Raw genomic sequence first — 23,325 nt, 5'->3', positions numbered from 1 at the left:
AAGAAAACTATATTGAGAAAGGCTACTCTTCAGAAATGAAACAGAATCAGATTTTCTCAGATAAGCAAAAACTGATCGAATTCATCACCACTGGACTGGCCTCACAAGGAAGTTCATTATCTCATGTGCATTTCGGCTCTGTGTGGCTCATTTCACTTAAAGTAATGTCTACCAGCCTCGAAGTTGCGGGTAAGTGAGGGGCAGGCAAAGAGGTTAGGGAAGTGGCATCAAAGTGCCATTAGACAGTAGGCATTTGTCGTGGTGTCTGTAGCCACAGTGAACGAATGTAGTCTACAGCAATCTACATTATATCTCAAAATAACTAGAAAAGAACAAGCTACAGAGTTCCAACACACAGCAATGATTAATGTCTGAGGAGATGGAAATGCTAATTGCACTGATTTGATTATTATCCATTGCAAATATGTATGTCACACTGCTCCCCATAGATACATACAGGTAGTATGTGTCAACAGAAAAGGAGAAAGCTCTAGAAAACCTCGATCAGAGTCAAATCCCTCTTCTAGCCTCTTGTTGGTTTTTTTTTTTTTTTTTTTTTTTTTTTTTGACAGGCAGAGTAGATAGTGAGAGAGAGAGACAGAGAGAAAGGTCTTCCTTTTTGCCATTGGTTCACCCTCCAATGGCCGCTGCGGCCGGCAGGTCTCGCTGATCCGAAGCCAGGAGCCAGGTGCTTCTCCTGGTCTCCCATGCGGGTGCAGGGCCCAAGGACTTGGGCCATCCTCCACTGCCTTCCTGGGCCATAGCAGAGAGCTGGCCTGGAAGAGGGGCAACAGAGAAAGAATCCGGTGCCCCAACCGGGACTAGAACCTGGTGTGCCGGCGCCGCAAGGCAGAGGATTAGCCTGTTAAGCCACGGCACCGGCTTCTTGTTGGTTTTGTCTCCTAAAACCTCCATGGAAGTTGTGGTATTTCCTGTCCCTATTTGCTCATCTATTTATTTACATAATAAACATCTTTTCATAGTTAAGGTGATTTTTGGTTACCTTCTCTGATGGGGCTTTGCCAGTTGAGAATATAGGGTGACAAAATAGATAGGTAAGAATCCAGGAAAAGAGATTCAGATCATGTCTGATCTCAGGGAAACCACTTCACCTGCCCAGGTCCACTGTTTACATTTGTGAAACAAAGGGAAATAAGCAGACGAACTCTCCAATTTTTTTCCAACACCAGCATTCAGTATTTACAAGCATACTTCAAAAAGTTCATGGGGAAAAAGGAATTAAAAGGTAGTTTATCTGGGCCCAGAAAAATGTTGAAAATAAAACATAGAAGAGTTCTTCAAAAATTAATGAAAATACTTATCATGGAAAAATATACAAAGATCTCAAAGTTTGTTGCACTGGAATAAACTTATCTTTTATATCCTTTTTTTCCCCATAAACTCTGTGAAGTACCCTCAGACTAATGCAAATCTCTGCCATTGCTCTTTTCTGAGAACCTGACAAAATCTAGTCAATATCCTGGGATCTACAACAACTGAGAAACACTACATACATATTTGCATATATGACCACAATACCAGCCAAGATACTTTGAGCCCAAAGCAAATTTCTTTTAATTCCATTTTCCCACAAACTTTTTGAAGTATCTTTGTACAGATGTGCATAGAAACTTATAAAAGTTGAGAAGCTGATAGACATGTGGAAACCAACTTAGCAGACCCAAGAATGCTAAGGCCTGGCAGTGGGGAAAATAAGAGGCAAACTTATGTACGCTAAAGAATCCTAAAAGGCTCAGGAATTGGTAGCTCCATGTAGTTCTGAAAGAAGACATAAAGGGAAAGACTAGTTCAAGGTCAGTGTAATACATAGTCAGTGGTCCCAACAAAAGGCAGGCTGGAGGTCCTGCCCTTGAGAGGTTGGACCTGCAGTACCAGGGCTCCTGTACTTCCTTTAGAATCCCCAGAGTGAATCCAATCGCACCATTATTCCTTAAATTGACTGGGGTGCCATGTGAAATATTATTTGAAGAAAGGTATTGCCATTGGGGAATAATGTTCCCCTAAGCCACAATGCCAAGACACTCTTGATCCTGCAACATTCTCAATGTTACCACTGCAGTACTAAGGCAACACTTCCCGGGTTCTCTCATCTTTATGCTTCCTTTTCCACCAGCCACTGTAGATTCTTACTCCAGACCACTGAAAGTGAGACAAGCAGCACACACATCACATGGACGTAGAAAACTTGAAGGGTGGACAGAAGATAGTAAGAGTCACCTAAGACATCACACCTTCTAGAAAGGTATCACATAGCATCTGGTAATGCACAGCTTTCCAAATGTCCAGTCTCTGTTCTTTGTAGAGTGTACTTCTATAAGGTTTGTTTTGTAAAGATTTATTTATTTGAAAGGCAGAGAGTGAGTGATCAAGATCCTCCATTGCGGGTTCACTCCCCCAAATGGCTGCAATGGCTAAGGCAGGGCCAGTCCGAAGCCAGGAGCTTCTTTCTGGCTTCCTAAGTGGGTGGCAGGGCCCCAAGCACTTTGGCCATCTTCCACTGCTTTCCTAGGTGCATTAGCAGGAGCTGGATCATAAGTAGAGCAGCAAGGATTCGAACCAGTGCTCGTATGGGATGTCAGCACCACAGGCGGCAGCTTTACCCACTATGCCATAGTGTTGGCCCATACTTCTGCGGTTTAACAATACAAATCAGCATTTATTTCTTAGGACGACATTAGTCAAAGTTTTTTATGTAACATATTATCATATACTGTATACAATTAAGGTTCACTGCTGATCCCTGAAGACAACTTTTACATCCATTTCTCCAAACAGTAAGAAAACAAAATTCTCCATGTAATGATCCCATTTGTCTCCAAACTTTAAACTGCTGCTTAATGGGAAGACTGAGGTTTTTGTTCGAGGTGCCATGTGTCACAGTGCTTCATGAGATGAAGCCCTGAATAAGATGCTACTACCTTTGTATGCTTCTGAGGGATTCTCTTGACCCTGGACAAGAGCACGGACTTGAGCCATGGTGGTCAAAACCAGGTGAACCAGTACCTTCCAAACACTGTCAGACTTTTTGATTTAAGATACAGATAGCAACAGGAACTTGTTTTTCCTTTCTTCTACTTACTAAAATATCCTTACACATCTGAAAAAGGCAGAGTAGAACAGCGTGGGTAATATCAAACAGCAGCTTGTTGAGTAGGAAAAGGGAGAAAAGTCCCTGAAATAAAAAAGCCAAAGTAAGAGGACCTGAGGGCGCTTCCATTCAACAACACCACAGGTGCACAGGACTCCTCTGGCTGAAACCAGAGTTACACATCCCTGTGCAGAGTGGGATTTTGAATGTGACCAAGGAGGTGTCATGCCTGCCATCTCCCTGGTGACTCTTACTGCACCCACGTGCTTCCTCTGAGAATGGGAAAAACCGAATGTGGGGGCAAGCAGGTGAGACAGATGTGGAACAAGAGCTTCGTTCTAAGAAAGGACAGAAAGCCAGCAAAGTGTGGACTCACTGCTCTCTGGGAGGCGTGCATGTGCTCACACGATACAGAGGAATCAACAGGCTGAGTTCTCTTAAGAGTTTTCTAAATGGAACAGAAACCCAGGGAGCAGCAAGAGAAGATTCCTTCTCCATCCAGCAGAATCAGGAAAATGAGCAGGACCTGGAGTGGGGCTGTGAGCATCTCTGTCCCGCAGGAAAAGGGAGCAGCATGAAACCAGCCACCTTACCTTCAAGTGGCCCCTTGGCCCACAGGCCTGTCCGTTCTATCCCACAGGCCTGTCCATTCTGTCCCACAGGCCTGTCCATTCTATCCCACAGGCCTGTCCGTTCTATCCCACAGGCCTGTCCGTTCTCAGAAAGGACCAGTGCTGGTTAGGGTGAGACTCTGCACATGAAAAACAACGCAGCATGCAACAGACAGAATCAAGTGTTCATCAGAAAGCATACACTACTGAAAATTGTATATAGATTTTCATCTGAAAAGACGTAACATGGAATATAGAACTTCAAGAGAATTCACGTTTAACTATAAACAAGATAGAGGTAGACATGAAAACGAAGCTGGTAACTCTAGAAGTGACTGTAAGGCTAAGTGCCACACTGGAAGTGACAGTGAAAGCAGTGAAAAGCGCGTCTCCCAGTGTGGCAGATATCGTCAGGATACATACGGAGGACACAGGTCACAGCTCTCAGTGCAGACAAAGTGACAATGTGACACTGTGGGGGAAAGAGCAGAGGTAATTGAAGAGAGGGAACGAGGTGTCTGTGTTGTGCCTAGGCACAACACAAACAGCTCTGCTATCTCCAAAATAATTCAGAAAGAGATTACACAAAAGGCAAATATAATAACTTGGCTCTGGCTTCAAGTATGTGAGGACTTTTCTATTTGTTTCCCAGAGTAGATGTGAGGGGGGTTGGGAGGAGGAGCAGGAAGAGAAGCAGTCAGCAGTCAGAGGTGAGAAAGCAGGCGTGCTGAGCACTCGCTGTTGGCAAACTTCAACAGTCATCTCACAGTGTTCTAGCCATTAGCTCTCATTTCAAAGTATTATAACAATACCATTCAGTAGAGTTTCTTGAAATTAGTCAATATGTAAACACATTAATATATACTAATGTATATATTACACCAAAATGTATTGAAATACAGAAAAATCACAGTAGAAAAAATTATCAGTATTTTAAGTAGAATAAGTGACAGAGACCATCAACAGACATTTAGTCTGAAAGTTAGTAGTTTTGTCAACAGGCAAGCTACATTTAATACACGCAGGTCATGAAAAAGTCCTTCAAGTAATCAAATATTCTAAATATTACACTAATATCTACTTCTTTAAACATACACACACATATAGATGTCAAATTAAATGAGAATTTTTTTTGACAGGCAGAGTGGATAGTGAGAGGGAGAGAAAGTTCTTCCTTTTTGCCATTGGTTCACCCTCCAATGGCCGCTGCGGCCAGCGCTTCGTGCTGATCCAAAGCCAGGAGCCAGGTGCTTCTCCTGGTATCCCATGGGGTGCAGGGCCCAAGGACTTGGGCCATCCTCCACTGCACTCCCGGGCCACAGCAGAGAGTTGGACTGGACGAAGAGCAACCGGGACAGAATCCAGTGCCCCGACCAGGACTGGAACCCGGGGTGCCAGCGCTGTAGGCGGAGGATTAGCCTATTAAGCCGTGGCACCAGCAAATTGAGAATTTAAAAAAAATACCCTTGGGGTCAACATTTGGGCTGGTATTTAACCAAGTTGGGGTACCCACATCCCATATTGGGGTACCTGAGTTCAAGTCCTGGCTCTGCTCCCAACTCTAGCTTCCTCTGACTTATACCCCAGGAGGCAGCAGATGATGGATCAAGCCTCCACATGGGAGACACAGATTGAGCTCTGAGCTCCTAGCTTCAGTCTGGCCCAGCCCTAGGCCACTGCAAGCATTTGGGGAATAAACCAGTAATGAGATCTCTGTCTCCAAGTTGATCTCTCTGGCTCTCAAATAAATAAGTAATGAAGAAATGTTATAATGCCATGTTATAAACCACATTTAACAAAAATAGTTATTACTCTATGGTTAGATTAATAATGAATAATAGTAAATAATTACTAGGGACTGGCACCATGGCATAGTTGATTAACCTGCTGCTAGTGATGCTGGCATCCCAGTTGAGCACTGGTTCAAGTCCCAGCTGCTCTGCTTCCAATCCAGCTCCCTGCTAATGCGCTTTGGAAGGCAGTGAAGGATGGCTCAAGACCTTGGGCCCCTGCACCCATAGGGTAGATCTAGATGGAGTTCCAAGCATCTGGCTTTAGCCTGCCCCAGCCTGCCCTTTGCAGCCATCTGGAGACCAAATCAGCAGATGGCAGCTTGTTCTCGCTCACTCGTTCTTTCTCTCCCTCCCTCTTTATCTCCCTCTCTACCTCTCTAACTCTACCTTTCAAATAAATAAACTAAAATCTTTATTAAAAAATACTTTAAATTACCTTGAAATAATTTGAAAACAATAAGACTTAAAGTAAAAATCATAAGAAAAAGGGAGTTACTTCATAATGAAGAGAGGTTGTCTAAACCTATCATGAAATGGAAGACAGTTTCATAGTTTTAATGGCTAGTATTCCATTCTTGACATGAAAGAATTGAGACATTAAATTTCAGTACCGTTTAAAACAAAGATTTCAGAATAAAGTCACAGCTCTCAAATCACTGTAAAAACAACAGAATACTGGACTAACAGTTTTTTTTAAAGGATCACATAAGACCCAGAATTGCTCTTGAAAGTGAGTGTGATAATTTAAAGTACCATCAGAAGATAAATATTTTCATATTGCATTGAATTCACTTTCATTGAGTTTCTCAAAGATGTAAAACAAAGTTAAAATAGTTCCAATCCAATTGCAGAAACAGCTTTGCTTATATTATCTTTTTAAATAGGGAAAATCCTTTAATTGCTCAACGGAAGAAATCACTGTTACATATCCAAGCAATTAATTCTCAGCAATAAACAGGAAAATTTTCCAGGTAAAAGCAAAACAGTGGCTGAATCTCAAATTCAACGCATCCCACTGAAGTAGGCTAAGCAAGAAAGAACACCAGGCATATGATGTCATTTACACAATCTCCTTCATCGTGGGAACCAATCCACAGTCGCTGGACAGAGGACAGTGGCTGCCCCAGCCCAGGGAGGAGAGGTGAACTGCGGACGGGCACAGGCAGTGGCAGGTGTTCCCACAAATACCTTGTATCATAACTGTTTTCCCAGCCGTACCTTGTATCATAACTGTTTCCCCAGCCGTACACACCATGGGCAGTAAGGTGTCTACTTCAGCACATTGCTATGTCAATCAGTTTGCTGTACATCTATTATACTTCAATAAGATTAATTAAAAGCCTAAGAAGACATTGACAGAAACACACACTTACAGTAATTACAAACGTATATTACCCCACTGGCCAAATACATAATTTAAATACACAAAGAAGAGTTTAATATTTTTATTTTTTTCCTGAAAAAGAATGCCTTCTCAGTTTATATTTTTTCTTTTTTTTTAACTTTTATTTAATAAATATAAATTTACAAAGTACAGTTTATCGATTACAATGGCTTTCCCTCACCCCATAACTTCCCTCTCACCCATCTCAGTTTATCTTTTCTTGATGATTTATTCATTTATTTATTTGAAAGGCAGTGTGACAAGGAGAGAGGAATAAAGATATTCCATCTGCTGGTTCACTTCCCAAATGGCTGCAGCCAGGAGCCAGGAGTTCCATTCAGGTCTCCTACGTAGAAGCAAGGTCCCAAAGAGCTGGGCCATCTTCTGATGCTTTCTCAGGTACATTAGCAGGGAGTTGGATCAGAAATGGAGCAGCCAGGACTCGAACTGGCACCAATATGGGATGCCAGCATTGCAGGCAGTGGCTTACTCTACTATATCACAGCACCAGCCCCCAGAAAGAAACCTTAAAACAAATAAACAAAGCCTAGGAAGTTAAAAACACTAACCTAAAGAATGCTTGAAATGAAAAAAATATGAAATTCAGAAAATAATGTCAATGATGGAGCAGGTGTTATGGTGTGGTAGTTAAGCTGCTGCATGTATCACCTGCATCCCACTGTTTTGCTTCCAGCCCAGCTCCCTGCTAATGCACCTGGGAAAGCAGTGGAGGATGGACCAAGTCCTTGGGCCCCTGCCACCCTCGTGGGAGACCTGGATGGATTCCTGACTGATGCCTTCAGCCTGGCCCAGATCTAGCCGTGGCTGCCATCTGGGACATGATCTAGCAGATGGACGATCTCTCCCTCCCTCCTTATCTGTCACTCTACCTTTAAAAATCAACAATCCTGGGGGCCAGTGGTGCAGCACAGGTTTGCACCATCATCCCATATGTCTTCCATGTAACTCTTTCAAAATAAATAAACTTTTTTTAAGAACTGTAGTAAAAATACTAAAGAAAAACTGCCAGTTCTTCACACTTCGAACAAAATCCAATTTCTGTTTCTCCAGACATCCTTTTTTGTCCCCTTGGCCACAGAACGACATGCAGAGACACAAAGTGTGTTTCTTTGCTCTGAAGTACCGCGATTCTGACCGAGTTACCTATGGAGCTCTAAGACAGTGGACGTGGTACTGAGACCTCAATGGCTTACCAAGCACAACTGAGCCACACAGAAGTCATATTTCAGAATCCATTTCGGGCAATGCTTATCCGTCTCCATGAGAAAGCAGCTTTAAATCCTATTTTATTGACCCTTGTCATCGCCATTTTATAGATGAAGATACTATGGCTTAGTGATGCTATATGTATCTTCCAATGTCACACGTGATCAACAACCCAGCACACTGGGCCTGACTTCGGAATCCATTCCTTTCCATGACGTCTGCCTCACTATCGAGACCCCTTCCCACCCTGCTCATAAAGAACCTGTTCCCTGGGAACAGCAGACTCAAGTGGACCCCCCAGCCGAGCAGCAAACACAGAAAATGTCACAAGGAAGGCACTCCCACATTTTATCATCATCCATACTGCTGGACAGAAACTGAGCCTGGGGGGTTGAAACAGAAAGAGAGAGATTTATTTCACTGGAAGTTTCAAAGTTCTGTTCAGGGTGACGGATGTGACAATGATCCTAAAATACGTGAGAATGTGCCTGGGTTCACAGTACTGACCAACTCCAAGTTCATCACTTTCTCCTTGGGCCTGGGTCAATCCCCTGGGCCTAACAGCAAAGCCATTCTTGCATTTTTCATATTGGAGTAAGGTTTTCAGTACTGTATACGTGATCAGGAATTAAGCACAAAATGCAGATGGCCAACAGCCCATCACAGAAGCAAAGGCCACATACTTACATGTGTAACTGTAATGTGAACTCTCAAGTTTTATCTATAATTCTGCAACACTTATATGACAACATGTATGTTATTCCAAAGAGATGTCTTGGTGTATCTTGCCCAGAATCTCCCTGTATCCTGATCAACTGGGAAGAGTATGCTGGTTTTCATCAATACTAACCACATCCACACAAAGGACTGAACAGATCTTCCAGCAAGTCTGAAGTTCGTGTCTGCGCTACTTAGCTTATACTACGGGTGATGTGATGTAACAATCTGCTCTGTGGTCCTAGCACACGCCACCCTGGGGGAAGTTGTACCAGGGGACCAGATGGGGTTCCTCCCGCACCTGTGCTGGCCACCAGCATCTCTCACTCCTTTGTAACAGTGCTGTCCTACACCTGGTCCTTACCTCCCATGGCTACCCCTCAACCTCTTCACCTTGCAGACAACCATCCACACCACTCTAACCATCGCTGCCACACAAGTGACCCTTAGTCTGCACCTGCAGCTCTGACCCCACCAAGCCACAGACCAGGTGTTTCCAAGTCGAGGCTAGGCATCATCACAAACGTTGAAAATGTAAACACTCCGTAATTCACCTCACTTCCATCCTGTCTTTTCCAGACAGAGTTCCATTTCCAGGGGTTTTTTTAACGGTCATTTTTACTTTTATTTGAAAGGCAAAGAGGCTGAATTACCAATTTCTATTAATGATTCCATTCACTAGTGATTAAAACCCTGGTATAGAGTGGGCTCCAAGATGGCAGAATAGGGAGGGAGCACACTGATAGTCCGGGAAAAGATAGTTTAATAAAAGTAGAGATACTGTAGTTTCAGGGAAGACTTAAGGAAAAAACTGCAGAGGAAACTCTTCCAGAACTAGTGGGACATGGTGGACCTACGTGGAGGGCATGGGCGCCCACAGCTCAGGACCCCAGCCACCGAGTCTACGCACCAGCGCTGGAAAGGGAGGTGAGGCGAAACCTCAGTAGCCTGAGACAATGGCAGGAAAGTGGCAGGAAGAGCGTAGAGGAAACAAGGCTTGAAGCCCCGTGGGGGAAAGTTCACCAGCCTAACTAGAGGAGAGATAAACAAACAAACAAACAAATAAATACATAGGACCAATACAGACACTATGCTCTCTCTCCACTCACCTTAGGAAGGCAAGCAAGATAAAAACCAGGTGCCATTTTGGACATACGTAAAAGTTGCACCCACCATCAGCCAAGAAGAAAAACCTGACTCAGGTGGGAAGAAATAACAGGAGGTAAGGACCTAGTGAATGTGTGGAGCTAATGAACTGAGACTGTGAAAGAAAAAAAAAAAAAAACTGAGGTTTTGTGAGAGAACTCACAGAGTACCCAAAACATGAGTACTTTTTTTTCATTTTTAAAAAAATTTTTTGACAGGCAGAGTTAGTAAGAGAGAAAGACAGAAAGGTCTTCCTTTTGCCGTTGGTTCACCCCCCAAGTGGCTGCTAAGGCCAGCGCACCGCGCCAGTCCGAAGCCAGGAGCCAGGTGCTTCTCCTGGTCTCCCATGTGGGTGCAGGGCCCAAGCACTTGAGCCATCCTCCACTGCACTCCCGGGCCACAGCAGAGAGCTGGCCTGGAAGAGGAGCAACCAGGACAGAACCGGCACCCCAACCGGGACTAGAACTGGGGTGCCGGCACCACAGGTGGAGGATTAGCCTAGTGAGCCACGACGTGAGTACTCTTGGGAGAGTACACAAACTCACTAACCTTGGCAACCTGGTGGGAGACTGCAGGGGAATATGAGCTTATACTGAGGACTGCACAGATCCTTTGTGTGGTCCTTGGCACAGAGCAGACGAATATTATACCCATAGGGGCCAGAGCTCAGACACTGACTACATTCAATACTGCTCAGCTGTGGGGAATTACTTCTCTTCTGAATAAAAAAAGAGAGAGACAGAAGATTTACCACGCCTAACCTGGGTGTGTCAACTTTGGCACACCCTTAACCTTGAAGAACCAAACAGAGCTCTCTGGCCACACCCATCACAAGCCTCTAAGACTCCATCAAAAGCAGAAAGTCCACTTAATCTAGAGTCATAGTATAACAAGAAAAACCACCACAGCGTGGGAAAAAAAAGAAACCAAAGAATATCTCCACAATGCCAAGCAACAAATGCAGAAACAGAGGAAACAAGAAAAAGGAAGACATTATGACACCCCCAAATGAACAAGACACCCCAATTCAAGATTATGAAGATGATGAGGTTGAAGAAATGCAAGACACAGATTTCCAACAATTTATAAGAACATTTAGAAGTTCTCAAAACAAAGTCTTGAACTACAGAAATCCTTCCTGGACAGAAAGAAAAGCTCTCTCGTGAAAATGAAACATTAAGGAGGAATCAAAATGAAATGAAGAAAGTAGTAGAACATGAAATTGTTGGCCAGTGCCTTGGCTTAATAGGCTAATCCTCTGCCTTGCGGCGCCGGCACACCGGGTTCTAGTCCCAGTTGGGGCGTCGGATTCTATCCCAGTTGCCCCTCTTCCAGGCCAGCTCTCTGCTATGGCCCGGGAAGGCAGTGGAGGATGGCCCAAGTCCTTAGGCCCTGCACCCGCATGGGAGACCAGGAGAAGCACCTGGCTCCTGGCTTCGGATCAGCACGATGCGCCGGCCGCAGCGGCCATTGGAGGGTGAACCAACGGCAAAAAGGAAGACCTTTCTCTCTGTCTCTCTCTCTCTCTCACTATCCACTCTGCCTGTCAAAAAAATTTTAAAAATTAAAAAAAAAAAGAAATTGTGATAGTGAAGAAAAATCAAAATGAAATGAATTCAACAGATCAAATGACAAACACATTAGAGAGCCTTAAAAACAGATTCAGTGAAACAGAAGAGAGAATATCGGATTTAGAAGACAGAGCACAGGAAAGTATACAGTCAAACCAAAGAAAAGAAGAGGAAATTAGAAATCTAAAAAATATTGTTGGGAACCTACAGGATACTAGTAAAAACCCCAACATTCGGGTTCTAGGAGTTCCTGAAGGCATGGAGAGAGAAAAAGGATTATAAGGCCTTTTTAGTGAGATACTAGCAGAGAACTTCCAGGGTTTGGAGAAAGACAGGGACATCGTAGTACAGGAAGCTCATAGAACCCCTAATAAACATAACCAAAAGAAATTCTCACTTGCCACAGTGAAACATAAAGAAAATATTCTAAAATGTGCAAGAAAAACATCAGATTACTCTCAGAGGATCTCCAATTAGACTCACAGCAGACTTGTCATCAGAAACCCTACAAGCTAGGAGGGAATGGCGAGACATAGGCCAGGTACTGAGAGAGACAAACTGCCAGCCCAGAATATTATATCCTGCAAAGCTCTCATTTGTGAATGAAGGTGAAATAAAAGACCTTTCATAGCAAAACAGAAATTGAAAGAATTTGTCACCACTCATCCAGCCCTGCAAAAGATGCTTAAAGATGTGTTACACACAGAAACACAGCCATCAATATGAAAAAAAGATAAAGGAAGAAAACCTCCCAATAAAACATCACAGGAAGCTCAAAGCATATATTAGAAAATATCTTTGGGAAAACAGCACGGCAAAGTTACTACTTATCAATAGTCACATTGAACGTTAATGGCCTCAACCCTCCAGTTAAAAGACACAGACTGGCTGAATGGATTAAGGAACAAAACCCATCTATTTGCTGCCTACAAGAAACATATCTTTCCAAAAAAGATGAATACAGACTGATAGTGAAAGGTTGGAAAAAGATATTCCATGCCAACAGAAACAAAAAAAAAAAAAGCTGGTGTAGCCATATTAATATCAGACAAAATAAACTTTAACACAAAAACTGTTAAGAGAGACAAAGAGGGGCACTATATAATGATTAAGGGATCAATTCAACAGGAAGATGTAAATATTATAAGTGTATATATACCTAATTACAGGACACTGGTTTATTTAAAAGATATGTTAACAGACTTAAAGGGGACTTAGACTCCAATACAATAATACTGGGAGAATTCAATACTCCACTCTTAGAAACAGACACATCAACAGGACAGAAGTGCAACAACTAAATAGCAGATTTAATCGATACTATAGCCCAAATGGATTTGACAGATATCTACAGAACTTTCAATCCTACATTTAAAGAATTTACATTCTTCTCAGCAGTGCATGGAACCTACTCTAGGATTGACCACATACCAGGCCATAAAGCAAGTCTCAGCAAATTCAAAAGAATTAGAATCATACCATGCAGCTTCTCAGACCAAAGCAGAATGAAGTTGGAAATTGGCAGCTCAGGAATCCCTAGAGCATATGCAAACACATGGAGACTGAACAACATGCTCCTGAATGAACACTGGGTCATAGAAGAAATCAAAAGAGAAATCAAAAACTTTCTGGAAGTAAATGAGGATAACAACACAACATACCAAAACTTATGGGATACAGCAAAAGCAGTGTTAAGAGGAAAGTTTATAGCAATAGGTGCCTACATCAAGAAATTGGAAAGGCACCAAATAAATGAGCTTTCAATGCATCTCAAGGATTTAGAAAAACTGCAGCAAACCAGACTCAAATCTAGTAAGAGAAGAGAAATAATTAAAATCAGAGAAGAAATCAACAGGATTGAATCCCCAAATACAAAAAATAAGCCAAATGAAGAGCTGGTTCTTTGAAAAAATAAACAAAATTGACACACCATTGGCCCAACTAACTAAAAACAGAAAAGACTCAAATCAATAAAATCAGAGGTGAAAAAGGAAATGTAACAACAGACACCACAGAAATAAAACGAATCTTCAGAAATTACTACAAGGACTGGTATGCCAGCAAACAGGGAAATCTATCAGAAATGGATAGATTCCTGGACACATGCAACCTACCTAAATCGAACTAGGAAGACATAGAAAACCTAAACAGACCCATAACTGAGACAGAAATTGAAACAATAATAAAGGCCCTCCCAACAAAGAAAAGCCCAGGACTGGATGGATTCACTGCTGAATTCTACCAGACATTTAAAGAAGAACTAACTCCAATGCTTCTCAAACTATTCAGAACAATCGAAAAAGAGGGAATCCTCCCAAATTCTTTCTATGAAGCCAGCATCACCTTAATCCCTAAAATGGAGAAAGATGCAGCATTGAAAGAGAATTACAGACCAATATCCCTGATGAACATAGACGCAAAAGTCCTCAATAAAATTCTGGCCAGTAGAATGCAACAACACATCAGAAAGATCATCCACCCAGACCAAGTGGGATTTATCCCAGGTATGCAGGGATGGTTCAATGTTCACAAATCAATGTGATACACCACATTAACAAACTGCAGAAGAAAAACTATATGATTATCTCAATAGATGCAGAGAAAGCATTTGATAAAATACAACAACCTCTCATGATGAAAATTCTAAGCAAACTGGGTATGGAAGGAATCTTCCTTAATGCAATCAAAGCAATTTATGAAAAACCCACAGCCAGCATCCTATTGAATGGGGAAAAGTTGGAAGCATTTCCACTGAGATCTGGTACCAGACAGGGATGCCCACTCTCACCACTGCTATTCAATATAGTTCTGGAAGTGTTAGCCAGAGCTATTAGGCAAGAAAAAGAAATCAAAGGGATACAAATTGGGAAGGAAGAACTCAAACTATCCCTCTTTGCAGATGATATGATTCTTTATTTAGAGGATCCTAAGAACTCTACTAAGAGACTATTGGAACTCATAGAAGAGTTTGGCAAAGTAGCAGGATATAAAATCAATGCACAAAAATCAACAGCCTTTGTATACACAGACAATGCCACTGCTGAGAAAGAACTCCCAAGATCAATCCAATTCACAACAGCCACAAAAACAATCAAATACATTGGAATAAACTTATCGTAGAGATCTTTAACATCCTTGGTTGAGAGTTACAAAATCTTAAAGAAAAAAATAGAAGAGGATACCAAAAAATGGAAAAATCTTCCATGCTCATGCATTGGAAGAATCAATATCATCAAAATGTCCATTCTCCCAAAAGCAATTTATAGATTCAATTGATACCAATCAAAATACCAAAGACATTCTTCTCAGATCTGGAAAAAATGATGCTGAAATTCATATGGAGACACAGGAGACCTCGAATAGCTAAAGCAATCTTGTACAACAAAAACCAAGCCGGAGGCATCACAATACCAGATTTCAGGACATACTACAGGGCAGTAGTTATCAAAACAGCATGGTACTGGTACAGAAACAGATGGATAGACCAATGGAACAGAATAGAAACACCAGAAATCAATCTAAACATCTACAGCCATCTTATATTTGATCAAGGAGCTAAAACCAAGTCCTGGAGTAAGAACAGTCTATTCAATAAATGGTGCTGGGAAAATTGGATTTCCATGTGCAGAAGCATGAAGCAAGACCCCACCTTTCACCTTACACAAAAATCCACTCAACATGGATTAAAGATCTAAATCTACTACCCAACACCTTCAAATTATTAGAGAACATTGGATAAACCCTGCAAAATATTAGCACCAGCAAAGTCTTCTTGGAAAAGACCCCAGAAGCACAGGCAGTCAAAGCCAAAATTAACATTTGGGATTGCATCAAATTGAGAAGCTTCTGCACAGCAAAAGAAACAGTGAGGAAAGTGAAGAGGCAACCAACAGAATGGGAAAAAATATTTGCAAACTATGCAACAGATAAAGGATTAATAACCAGAATCTACAAAGAGATCAAGAATCTCCACAACAGCAAAACAAGCAACGCACTTTAGAGATGGGCCAAGGACCTCAATAGACATTTCTCAAAAGAGGAAATCCAAATGGCCAACAGACACATGAAAAAATGTTCAAGATCACTAGCAATCAGGGAAATGCAAATCAATCCCACAATGAGGTTTCACCTCACCCCGGTTAGAATGGCTTACATTCAGAAATCTACCAACAACAGATGCTGGCGAGGAAGTGGGGAAAAAGGGACACTAACCCACTGCTGGTGGGAATGCAAACTGGTTAAGCCACTATGGAAGTCAGTCTGGAGATTCCTCAGAAACCTGAATATAACCCTACCCTACAACCCAGCCATCCCACTCCTTGGAATTTACCCAAAGGAAATTAAATTGGCAAGCAAAAAAGCTGTCTGCACATTAATGTTTATTGCAGTTCAATTCACAATAGCTAAGACCTGGAATCAACCCAAATGCCCATCAACAGTAGACTGGATAAAGAAATTATGGGACATGTACTCTATAGAATACTATGCAGCAGTAAAAAAACAATGAAATCTGGTCATTCGCAACAAAATGGAGGAATCTGGAAAACAGCATGCTGAGTGAAATAAGCCAGTCCCAAAGGGACAAATATCATATGTTCTCCCTGATCAGTGACAACTAACAGAGCACCAAAAAGGAAACCTGTTGAACTAATATGGACACTATGAGAAACAATGACTTGATCAGCCCTTGTCCTGACTGTTGATGAACAACTTAATACTTTATCTCTTTTAGTATTTTTTTTTGTTCTACTTAATACTATTGGTTTACCTCTAATTAACACACAATTATTCTTAGGGGTTTAATTTTAACTGAAAAGTGATCTCTGTTAAATATAAAAGTGGGAATAAGAGAGGGAGGAGATGTACAATTTGGGACATGCTCAATCGGACTTGCCCCAAATGGTAGAGTTAGAAATGTGCCAGGGGATTCCAATTCAATCCCATCAAGGTGGCATATACCAATGCCATCTCACTAGTCCAAATGATCAATTTCAGTTCACAATTGATCATAATGATAGGACTAAGAGTCAAAGGGATCACACAAACAAGACGAGTGTCTGCAAATACTAACTGATAGAATAAAAAAGGGAGAGAACGATCCAACATGGGAAGCGGGATACACAGCAGACTCATAGAATGGCAGATGTCCTAAACAGCACTCTGGCCTCAGAATCAGCCCTTAAAGCACTCGGATCTGGCTGAAGAGCCCATGTTACATCATTTTCTGCAGTCTGCTCCAGTAGATGACAAACCAGCTGAGCACTTCACAAAGTGAAACACTGCATTTCAGCAGAACTGGAAGCCTTTCACTGTCCCTAAATGTCACTTTGTAACTTCCGCCCACTGGCAGAGGCCATTTATTCTGTCAACTGTCCAGTGACCCGAGCCTGCCCTTTCGACAGGCCTCACTCATGTACTAACTCCTCCACTCAAGGCAGCATATCTGAACTGACGGAGAGCCTAACCCCATCGAGGCTGCCTACCACACATGGAGCACCATGCTGTGAGTGGGCCTTATCTCCAGAAGCACATGCATCTCACACACATCTCTGCGCATGGCAGGACAGAAGGGCCTTGTCAACCACACCGCTGAGCTGTACGTCCGTTCCCCTCCGATTCTCACACAAACTTCTCAGCACTCAGTGCTGAGCTGGTACAACAGAGGGTGCAACATCACCAGTCTCACTGCATATGCTTGTTTTCCCAGGGCACAGCCGTCGAGCTTCACCAAGACGCACTCTGGAATTTAACCCTGTGTCTTTGTGTCTGGAGCTATGGTTCTCCACTGCTTTAATTTTCAGATTTCTCTGAAAATTAAAACCCAACCAACCATGACCTGGATAAGGCTATTATTTTTATTACTCAAAGTGTCCAGAAATTAGCCTCGGGGGCTGAAATAATGGCTCAATGCCTTCACTGGGGACCCAAGCTCATTCCGCATCTCTGCACCCACATCTTCAGCCTAAGGCTTCCTTCCTTGTGCTTGGTGAAATTTTCCCAGAAGCCATGCCCAGAAACTCCCACTCCATCTTAGAGGGCAGAACTGGGTTACAAGAAGGCTATTTCACTGCCCAATTCCCTGAGAAAACCAGCATACACTGGAAGGAAAAAGAGGAGAGACAGACACCATATAGATAGCTAGGAATATCCGATGAAGATGGTAAGTTCAGGTCTTGATAAAGGAGAAGGCAAGCATGGGGAACTCTATTCTCCTCATTTGTATTATTTTGATTTGGTTTGAGAACATTTATAAGGTTGATGAAAACAACTTCCCCAATACGATACCTTTACCCATTAGTGTCAATTCCTGGGTGCTTGAGTGTGTTCTATTAGGAATGAGTTGAATTTTGTTGCAAGCTTTTCAGTTGTTGTGCAGACAATCTCATCATTTTTCTGTGGACATGTTATTTGGCTGTACTGTAGTTCAAAATGTTGAGACCACCTCACATTCCTACAGCCAATCTCACCCAGCCACTGTGCACCGTTTTCTCACAGTACGGCCAGATTCTCGGCACTGGTATTTTCTTTAGAGCTTCGGCATCAGTACTCATAGTGGTACTGTCCCATTACAACCTGTATGTCAGTATTACACTTGCAATCTCAAACCATGAGCTACTTCCTTCACTGCCAAAGCTCACCAGCGATTCATTAGCACAAGACCATCTGGGCTTCGAAGCTGGCTGAGATTCCCCCATGAGTCCCCGCCTGGATCTGGCGCTTTTGTAACTTTCTATTTGGTAACTTTCTCCATTTCTTCTTGAATCAGGCCAATTTGGTAACTTATGTATCACCAGGAAATAATCCACTTCATCCACAGTTTCAAGTTAATTTTCTCACAATCTCTGAAACACTCGCATGGTATTTTAAATTTTATCTGACTCAACAGTCCTTCCCCCTTGTCATCAATGTCATCTATTTGTGATTTCTCCCGTTTCTTGATTGTTATCTACAACCTTACGTATTTTGTTAAGGCTTTCAAAGAATGTTTATTGATTAGATATAATCATTAGCTATTGTTACAGTGATTAATTTCTGACTGCATTGTTTTAATTTCTTCGTTGCTTTCTTAAAATTTACACTGAGGCTTTTTCTACCTTTTTATGCTGAGGGTTTCATTTGTCTTATTCTCTCATTTTTACTGCTCAGTGTTTTGGGCTATAAATTTCACTCTCATCACTGCTTTAAAGTATTCTACAAATTCTCATAGGTATTACTTTGATAGCACATTTCAGAAACCACCTAATTTCATATTCTATTTCTCGCTTCAATCAGAGTTGATAATAAAAGGTAGTGAAGTAATTATATAGTATCCAGATACAGGATTTTGAATTTTTAAATAATGATTTCTAGTTTTATTCCATTATAATCCAAGTGTTACTTCTAATATTTTTACTGATGATTCTTTTTACCTCAAATGATTTGGTAGGCTTCCATATTTGTCATCTAGATGAGGACATCACCTTCATAATTCAACTTCGTAACATAACCTTGCTGGTCTTGAGATTGAGTTCTATAGCTTTTTTTCTGGCCAACTTGACCTGTATTCATGTCCTACTATTGGCATGTTTTCTCTGGGTCTCCTTGTATTTCCATTTTTTTATACAGATACTTTCTATGGTATTTTGCTACATAGATATTTATAACTGTTAAACTAAGAAAGCAGCCTTCATTTTCTGTTCCTGGGACTGAACTGTAGTGTGTATGATATCAGCCTGCTCAGCAGTTTCTTCCTGCTTTCATTTCAGACTGCTTGGATTATTCTTGTTTGGGTGAGCCAACGAGGAACCTTTTTCTTACAACAGGTGGATTAAGCTCATTAATGTTTATTGGCAAGAACTCTACACTTGACCTCCATCATGTTATAGAATTCTGGTGATGTTTTTTCTCCTTGTAACATTTGATTTACACTGTGCTTCAGTTTTGTTTTTGCTATTGAAGAAGGTTTCTGTTTTTGTTCTGTCAGTTCCATTGTTTTAAACACTACTATTTCTATTGCGAAATCTGACCATTCATGTTTCCCATGGTACCCTTTGAACTCTGCCTATGGCCTGTCCATTAATGAACTTATCATCCTACTTTCACCTTTCTGAACACACCACATTTGCTGTCAGCACACAGAACACTAGCACACATCACACAGCATTCCCTTAAGGGCCTCTCTTTCCTCCCTGTTTTAGTCTCAGATCTGTAAGTTACTATATACTGATCAACACTCCTGCTTAAGTTCTCCCACCATCTCTTGGCTCACTGGAGTACAGTTTCTAGTAAATTCTCCAAAAAGGTCTCCGAGATACAAAATTTCCTGATGATATCCATATACAAAATCCTTTCTCTGTAACTTTGGCTGTTGAAAGACAGCTTGGTTGGATGGGAACTTTTTGGCCCACTCTCTGCTCTTGAGTTTCTTAAACCACTGCTCTGTTGTTGGTTCAATTTGTCGACTCTTGAGAAGGCTCATGCCCGTCTAGTTATCTTTCCTTCTAAGTTGTTCCAACTTTGTCCTTGAAGGCCCGAGGGATTCTGTTTGGGAGCTTGGCGAGGATATGGCACTGAGGAGGGCATTAAGGTCAGTTTTCAAGGGCACCCATTAAGCTTCCCAACACGTAGAGTCAAGGCTTCAAACAGGAGCCTCCAGGAAATTCTTTATGAACTTCTTCTTACGCCTCTTTATGAAAACACCACGTGGACTTTAATTTTCAGGAAAGTAAACATCTTTTAATTCCGCTTTTCATCAACTTTTTGAAGTCCCCTCATACGTTTAGAAACGTTGTTTTATGTCATAACAAATTCTTGTATTAGTTCTGTTCCACTTTGCATCTTTGTCCTTGGAAATACGATCGCATAAATGCATAAATGCTCATCTCTGCCTGTCTCCGCCATTTTCCACTCCCTCCTTTAGTTCATTTTCATTCTCCGCATGGTTTTCCTATGTTCTCCCCCATACCGCGTCCTACATTTTTACTCTGTCCTTCTTTGGTTGGCTTTAAGTCAGTCTACAATTCCAATACGATTTCAGCTTTTCTTCCTCTTCTTCCCCAAGCTCATTCAACTGCTTCACTTCTTGTGCAGTTTGTTTCATCGGCTGGTTTTCCAGTTTCCAAGTGCTGCATCCCAGGCATGCTCCAGCATCCAGGCGTGGGTTCCAGGAGACGCACTTCAGCCTGCAGTGCCTTCTGCTCACCCTCGGCTTTGGGGCAGGGCGACTCCACATCAGCTCAATGTCTGGATTGCTTCCAATTTCCCTGTTCCTCTGAGCTTAAAAATAGATTAGATGGAAACTGTTTCTGCATTTCTGTGGACAGAATCTATGGTTTGGGGGTCAGACCTCCAACCACAGAGCAACCTCTTCTAACAGCACTAGAAGGACTCATCTCCGAGTTGTAGAAATTATGTTTTTTTTTTAAACTTTTATCTAATGAATATAAATTTCCAAAGTACAGCTTACGGATTACAATGTCTTCCCCCTTCCCATAACTTCCCTCCCACCCACAACCCTCCCCTTTCCCGCTCCCTCTCCCCTTCCATTCACATCAAGATTGATTTTCAATTCTCTTTATATACAGAAGATCAGTTTTAAAGGTAGAGTGGAAAGGGTGGGCAGGTCTTGCATGGCCTTTGATGTTCTCACTCTCTTCTGTCCCCCTCCATCTTGTTTCCGTTTCCCTTCACCACGTCCCCTCCCAGGACAGCGCCGGGTTTTCACACGGAAGTTTTCGTTCTCCCCAGCACCATCTCCCCGTTTCCCTCTTCATGCAGATCCCAAAGGCTGCCCGCTGGCATTCACCACTGCTGCCCACCAACGGCTGCTGTGAGGTCTTGGACACCTCCTGACTCCCTAGCGATGCTGAGCTAATGGCAGGTGCATCTTTCTGTTTTGAACCCACGTCGGAGATCTGGGAGAAGCTCCTGGCTTTGGATCAGCCCCACTCTGATAATTGTGGTCATTTGAGGAGTCAATCAGCGGATGGAAGACCTCTCTCTCTTCCTCTGCCTCTCTGTAACTCAGCCTTTCAAATAAGTAAATCAATCTCCAAAGAGTACCAAGGACCTGGCACAGTGATTAAGTTGCTGCTTGGGGCGCCCGCATCTCACATCGGGGGCCTGGGTTCAAGTTCCAGCTTTGTTCCCAATCCCAGCTTCCTGCCAGTGCACACTCTCGGAGGCACTGGTGTGACTCAAGTCCCCGTCATCCACAAGAGATCCAAATTGAGATCATTACTTTGGCCTGGCCCAGCCTTAGTTGTGGCAAGTATCTGGGGGTGTAAACCTGTAGATCCAAGACAGACCTCCCTCCCTCCTCTCCCTCCCTCCCTCCTTCTCTCCCTCTCTCCCTCCTTCTCTCCCTCCCTCCCTCCCTCCTTCTCTCCCTCTCTGCCTTCCAAATAAAAATAAATAACAAGCACTTTTAAAAAGAAGAAAGTTTAAAGAACTGAAAATAAACAGATCTGTTTCACTTCTCAGAAGTTTCCAGCAAGGCCACATACAAACAGCACGTTTCAAATACCCTTTCAAAACACTCATGATGTCCATCACTTTTAGTCTCGCCTTACATTTCTGGTGCATAAAACAGTGCCGGACACTCACACCTCAGCATGTCTATCATTTTGCTAGAACACACACTGGTTATGTTCTTTCATGGGGTTGTGGTGGTAGAATTTACCTTTTTTAAATGTACCCTAAGTTGTAGCAAAGTACCTCCCATTACCTCTTTGATACGGTTCTCTTTAGTTTTTATTTTGGGCTCTTGATATACTCTGAAACTGTGCTCAGGTCCTTGGCACTCTCTTTGGGGATGTTAATTGTCTTGCAGGCTTGCCAGCTCTAGGGATGGATGTGGGGCAACAGGCAGGGTCCCCTGAGTGTGATGAGATCGTACAGGGAGGCAGATGCACCTGCTGACCCAACGCCCGTTCTCTGCTGAGGCTCTGTGGGCTCCTCCCCTTCACACCTGAGACCATGCAGCAGCTGTGCCCCACCCTCCCCACTCTGAGCTCAGCTTCCTGTCAACTCAGCCCCAGCTGCTTGCTTGCTTTCCCGTGGCCGGCCAATGGCCCCACTCCCTTTTTCTCAGGTTGCTAAGTGTTCACTCATCCTTTTGTGTAAATACAATTCATAACCCGAGAACTCAGCAAAATCAAGAAACCCCCGAAATGCAACCAAAACAAAAGCAGTCAGCATGTGAAAGAGTTATCTGTACCCCCATGTTCACTGCAGAACAATTCAACGCGGATGTCCATCAGCTGTTGACTGGATAAAGAAGTTATGGTATATACACCATGGAACATTACTCAGCTGTAAAAAGAAATGAAATCCTGTTTTTTGCAACAAAAGTCAATGCAACTGGAAACCATTATAGTTAGTGAAATAAGCCAGTCCCCAAAAGACAGATACCATAGGTGTTCCCGAGGCCAGGTAACTAATTGAGTACCTAAAATGTAATTTATTGGAGTGAAATGAACATTTTGAGATTCGATGATTGTTTGCAGCCCTTGTCTCTTCCACTGAGGAACAGTGTTTCTTTTCTTCATTTTATTTGTTGAATTCTTACTTAGTATAGGAAGCTGAAAGTAGACTTTTGAAAAAATCAAGAGTGGAAATGGGAGATGGAGGAGGAAGAAGGGTTGGAGCGTGGGCGGGGGAGAGGGGAGTGTCACTAGGTTCCTAACTCTGTATATACAAAACACATGAAACTTGCATAACTTCAATAAAGTTTAAAAAAATGAACCCCCGGAATGCATGTGTACAGGGACTTGAGGGCCCCTAGGCT

This window comes from Lepus europaeus, chromosome 4, assembly GCF_033115175.1.
Source record: "Lepus europaeus isolate LE1 chromosome 4, mLepTim1.pri, whole genome shotgun sequence".
Taxonomy (NCBI): domain Eukaryota; kingdom Metazoa; phylum Chordata; class Mammalia; order Lagomorpha; family Leporidae; genus Lepus; species Lepus europaeus.
This window is presented reverse-complemented; position numbering follows the sequence as displayed.